General features: G+C 41.3%; 1 non-coding gene across 1 annotated transcript; it reads right to left on the minus strand.

The window, feature by feature from the left end:
* Nucleotides 1–3,367: 3,367 nt before the first annotated feature.
* On the minus strand, nt 3,368–3,471 carry LOC130937647 (small nucleolar RNA R71). The gene has a single exon (XR_009068856.1). It is a non-coding gene; the product is annotated as a small nucleolar RNA R71 (small nucleolar RNA).
* Nucleotides 3,472–6,067: the final 2,596 nt, after the last annotated feature.

Genomic DNA, 6,067 nt, shown 5'->3' on the forward strand with positions numbered 1-6,067 from the left:
TCTGTGATTTCAGGTATTTTCTAGCTGAAATTGAGGGACCTGAGCAAAAATCTGATCCAGAGACTGAAAAGGACTGCAGATGCTGTTGGATTCTGACCTCTCTGCACTCGAAGTGGATTTTCTGGAGCTACAGAAGCCCAACTGGCGCGCTCTCAACGGCGTTGGAAAGTAGACATCCTGGGCTTTCCAGCAATATATGATAGTCCATACTTTGCCCAAGATTTGATGGCCCAAACCGGCGTTCAAAGTCACCTACAGAAATCCCAGCGTTAAACGCCGGAACTGGCACCTAAATGGGAGTTAAACGCCCAAACTGGCATAAAAGCTGGTGTTTAACTCCAAGAAGAGTCTCCACACGAAAATGCTTCATTGCTCAGCCCAAGCACACACCAAGTGGGCCCGGAAGTGAATTTTTATGTCATTTACTCATCTCTGTACACCCTAGGCTACTAGTTCTCTATATATAGGACCTTTTACTATTGTATTTTTCATCTTCGGACATCTAGTTCTTAGATCATCTGGGGACTGGCCTCACGGCCATTCCTAGACCTTGTTCTTATGTATTTTCAACGGTGGAGTTTCTACACACCATAGATTAAGGTGTGGAGCTCTGCTGTACCTCGAGTATTAATACAATTACTATTGTTCTTCTATTCAATTCCGCTTGTTCTTTGTCCAAGATATCACTTGTTCTTCAACTTGATGAATGTGATGATCCGTGACACTCATCATCATTCTCACTCATGAACAAAGTGACTGACAACCACTCTTGTTCTACAAGCATACGAGGCTCTAGTGAATATCTCTTGGATTCCTGATACACGATGCATGGTTGATCGCCTGACAAACGAGTGCTCGCCTGACAAACGAGCCAGCCATTCCGTGAGATCAGAGTCTTCGTGGTATAGGCGAGAACTGATGGCGGCATTCAAGAGAATCCGGAAGGTCTAACCTTGTCTGTGGTATTCTGAGTAGGATTCAATGATTGAATGACTGTGACGTGCTTCAAACTCCTAGCAGGCGGGGCGTTAGTGACAGACGCAAAAGAATCGCTGGATTCTATTCCAGCCTGACCGAGAACCGACAGCTGATTAGCCATATGCTGTGACAGAGCATAGGAACATTTTCACTGAGAGGATGGGAGGTAGCCACTGACAACGGTGAAACCCTTGCATAAGCTTGCCATGGAAAGGAGTAAGAAGGATTGGATGAAGACAGTAGGAAAGCAGAGAGATGGAAGGGAAGGCATCTTCATACGCTTATCTGAAGCTATCACCAATGATATACATAAGTATCTCTCTCTTTATCTTTATGCTTTATTCATCATCTATACCCATTTGAGTCTGCCTGACTGAGATTTACAAGGTGACCATAGCTTGCTTCATACCAACAATCTCCATGGATCGACCCTTACTCGCGTAAGGTTTATTACTTGGACGACCCAGTGCACTTGCTGGTTAGTTATGCAAAGTTGTGTAGTGATCACAATTTCGCGCACCAAGTTTTTGGCGCCGTTGCCGGGGATTGTTTTGTGTATGGACAACTGACGGTTCATCTTGTTGCTTAGATTAGGTATTTTTCAGAATTCTTAAGAATGAATTCTAGTGTTTCAAGGTGATGTTCTTATCATCACCAAAGCTGATTGATTATCATCAATTTAGCTCTTGAATGCAATGTTCTGCTGAAGCTTGCCTATTCATGTCTAATTCCTTTAGACTGAAGCTTTAGACTAACATTGCATGATTCCTGGAATTCTCATTAAGAATTTCGATACCTTTATTTTCTTCTTCCACTTAATTTTCGAAAAATCCAAAAAAATTTACAAAATCATAAAAAAAAAACCCAAAAATATTTTATGTTTCTTGTTCAGTCTAGTGTCTCATTTTAAGTTTGGTGTCTTGCATGCATTGTTTATATGATCTTAGTTCTATTTTCAAGTCAATAGTACAGGGAACTGAAGATTCAGAACATGCAGCAGAGGAATTACACAGAAAAAGCTGGGCGTTCAAAACGCCTAGTGAAGAAGGACAGACTGGCGTTTGAACGCCAGCCAGGGTGCCTGGTTGGGCGTTTAACGCCCAAAAAGGTAGTGCATTGGGCGTTAACGCCAGAATGTGCACCATTCTGGGCGTTTAACGCCAGGATGGCACAAGGGGGAGGATTTTGTTTTCAAAATCAATTTTTTTTCAAGTTTTCAAAGTTTTTCAAAATCAAATCTTTTTCAAATCATATCTTTTCAATCAAATGTTTTCAAAATCAATTTCTTTCCTTTTTCAAAGATACTTACTAACAATTAATGATTTGATTAAACATTTTAAGTATGTTGCCTTTTCTGTTGAGAAAGGTTTAATGTTTGAATCATATCTTTTCTTGTTAGGCAAGTCATTAATTTTTAAAATCAAATCTTTTTAAATTGTTTTCAAAATCATATCTTTTCAAATCATATCTTTTTAAAACCATAACTTTTCAATCATATCTTTTTAATCACATCTTTTTCAAAATAGTTTCCAAATCATATCTTTTTTATTTCTTATTTCAAAAATCTTTTTCAAAAATTTCTTGATCTCTTTCTCACTCTTGATTTTCGAAAATTAATTAATTTTTTTTAAATGTTTTCAAAATATTTCACTTGATTTTTGAAAATTTCTTCCTCTCTTCCCACATCCTTCTATTTATGGAGTATCACTCCTTCCCAATGCACAATTCGAACTCTATCTAATTAAGTTCGAATTCTCTACCTCTTCTTCCTGTTTTTCTGTTCCTCTGACACCTCAAGGAATCTCTATACTGTGACATAGAGGATTCCATATTTTATTGTTCTCTTCTCTTTCACATGAGCAGGAACAAAGACAAAGGCATTCTTGTTGAAGCTGACCCTGAACCTGAAAGGACCTTGAAGCGAAAGCTAAGAGAAGCTAAGGCAAAATTCTCTGTAGAGGACCTAACCGAATTCTTCAAAGAAGAAGAACACATGGCAGCCGAAAACAACAACAATGCAAGGAAGGTGCTGGGTGACTTTACTGCACCTACTCCCGACTTCTATGGGAGAAGCATCTCTATCCCTGCCATTGGAGCAAACAACTTTGAGCTTAAGTCTCAATTAGTTTCTCTAATGCAACAGAATTGCAAGTTCCATGGACTTCCATTGGAAGATCCTCATCAGTTCTTAGCTGAATTCTTGCAAATCTGTGACACTGTCAAGACTAATGGGGTTGACCCTGAGGTCTACAGACTTATGCTATTCCCTTTTGCTGTAAGAGACAGAGCTAGGACATGGTTGGACTCACAACCTAAAGAAAGCCTGGACTCATGGGAAAAGCTAGTCAATGCCTTCTTGGCAAAGTTCTTCCCACCTCAAAAATTGAGTAAGCTTAGAGTGGAAGTCCAAACCTTCAGACAGAAGGATGGAGAATCCCTCTATGAAGCTTGGGAAAGATACAAACAATTAATCAGAAAATGTCCATCTGACATGCTTTCTGAATGGAGCATCATAGGTATTTTCTATGATGGTCTGTCTGAACTATCTAAGATGTCTTTGGATAGCTCTGCTGGAGGGTCTCTTCATCTGAAGAAGACGCCTACAGAGGCTCAAGAGCTAATTGAAATGGTTGCAAATAACCAATTCATGTACACTTCTGAAAGGAACCCTGTGAACAATGGGACTAATCAGAAGAAAGGAGTTCTTGAGATTGATACTCTGAACGCCATTCTGGCTCAGAACAAAATATTGACTCAACAAGTCAATTTGATTTCTCAAAGTCTGTCTGGAATGCAAAATGCACCAAGCAGTACTAAGGATGCTTCATCTGAAGAAGAAGCCTATGATCCTGAGAACCCTTCAATGGAAGAGGTGAATTACCTAGGAGAACCCTATGGAAACACCTATAATTCTTCATGGAGAAATCACCCAAATTTCTCATGGAAGAATCAAGAGAGACCTCAACAAGGTTTCAACAACAATAATGGTGGAAGAAACAGGTTTAGCAATGGCAAGCCTTTTCCATCATCTTCTCAGCAACAGACAGAGAATACTAAGCAGAACCCCTCTGACTTAGCAACCATGGTCTCTGATCTAATCAAAACCACTCAAAGTTTCATGACTGAAACAAGGTCCTCCATTAGAAATTTAGAGGCACAAGTGGGACAGCTGAGCAAGAAAATTACTGAACTCCCTCCTAGTACTCTTCCAAGCAATACAGAAGAAAATCCAAAAGGAGAGTGCAAGGCCATTAACATGGCCGAATTTGGAGAGGAAGGAGAGGAAGTGAACGCCACTGAGGAAGACCTCAATGGGCGTGCACTAGCCTCCACTGGGTTCCCCAATGAGGAACCATGGGAATCTGAGGCTCAAAATGAGACCATAGAGATTCCATTGGACTTACTTCTGCCTTTCATGAGCTCTGATGAGTATTCTTCCTCTGAAGAGGATGAGTATGTCACTGAAGAGCAAGTTGCTAAATACCTTGGAGCAATCATGAAGCTAAATGACAAGTTATTTGGAAATGAGACTTGGGGGGATGAACCTCCTTTGCTCACCAAAGAACTGGATGACTTGTCTAGGCAGAAATTACCTCAAAAGAGACAAGATCCTGGGAAGGTTTCCATACCTTGTACCATAGGCACCATGACCTTCAAGAAGGCTCTGTGTGACTTAGGGTCAAGTGTAAACCTCATGCCTCTCTCTGTAATGGAGAAGCTAAGGATCTTTGAGGTACAAGCTGCAAGAATCTCACTAGAGATGGCAGACAACTCAAGAAAACAAGCTTATGGACTTGTAGAGGATGTTTTGGTGAAGATTGAAGACCATTACATCCCTACTGATTTCATAGTCCTAGAGACTGGGAAGTGCATGGATGAATCTATCATCATTGGCAGACCCTTCCTAGCCACAGCAAGGGCTGTGATTGATGTTGATGGAGGTGAACTGATCATTCAAGCGAATGAAGAATCCTTTGTGTTTAAGGCTCAAGGATATCCCTCTGTCACCATGGAGAGGAAGCATGAAGAGCTTCTCTCAAAACAGAGTCAAACAGAGCCCCCTCAGTCAAACTCTAAGTTTGGTGTTGGGAGACCACAACCAAACTCTAAGTTTGGTGTTGAACCCCCACACTCAAACTCTAAGTTTGGTGTTGGGAGGTTCCAACATTGCTCTGAGTATCTGTGAGGCTCCATGAGAGCCCTCTGTCAAGCTACTGACATTAAAGAAGCGCTTGTTGGGAGGCAACCCAATGTTATATTTTATCTATTTTCTTTTGTTATTTTATTTTTTTTGTAGGTTGATGATCATAAGAAGTCACAAAATCAATTGAAAAAGCAAAAACAGAATGAAAAACAGGAAGAAAAACAGCACACCCTGGAGGAAGAACCTACTGGCGTTTAAACGCCAGTAAGGCTAGCAGGTGGGCGTTTAACGCCCAGTCTGGCACCATTCTGGGCGTTTAACGCCAGAAAGGGGCACCAGACTGGCGTTAAACGCCAGGAAAGGGCAAGAACCTGGCGTTAAACGCCAGAAATGGGCACCAGCCCGGCGTTTAACGCCAGAATTGGCTCAAAACGTGATTTTGCATGCCATTTGGTGCAGGGATGACTTTTCCTTGACACCTAAGGATCTGTGGACCCTACAGGATCCCCACCAACCCCATCACTCTCTCTTTTCTTCACCCATTCACCAATCACCTCAACACCTCTTTCTCAAAAACCCCTCACCTATCAAATCCCATCTTTCTCTTCACCACTCACCTCCATCCTTCATAAAACCCCACCTACCTCACCATTCAAATTCAAACCACTTTCCCATCCATAATGGCCGAAACACAAAGCCACTCCCTTCTTCCTCATTACTTCTTCTTCTACTCTCTTCTTTCTTCTTTTGCTCGAGGACGAGCAAACCTTTTAAGTTTGGTGTGGTAAAAGCATTGCTTTTTGTTTTTCCATAACCATTTATGGCATCCAAGGCCGGAGAAACCTCTAGAAAGAGGAAAGGGAAGGCAAAAGCTTTCACCTCCGAGTCATGGGAGATGGAGAGATTCATCTCAAGGGTGCATCAAGACCACTTCTATGAAGTTGT

This window comes from Arachis stenosperma, chromosome 6, assembly GCF_014773155.1.
Source record: "Arachis stenosperma cultivar V10309 chromosome 6, arast.V10309.gnm1.PFL2, whole genome shotgun sequence".
NCBI lineage: Eukaryota > Viridiplantae > Streptophyta > Magnoliopsida > Fabales > Fabaceae > Arachis > Arachis stenosperma.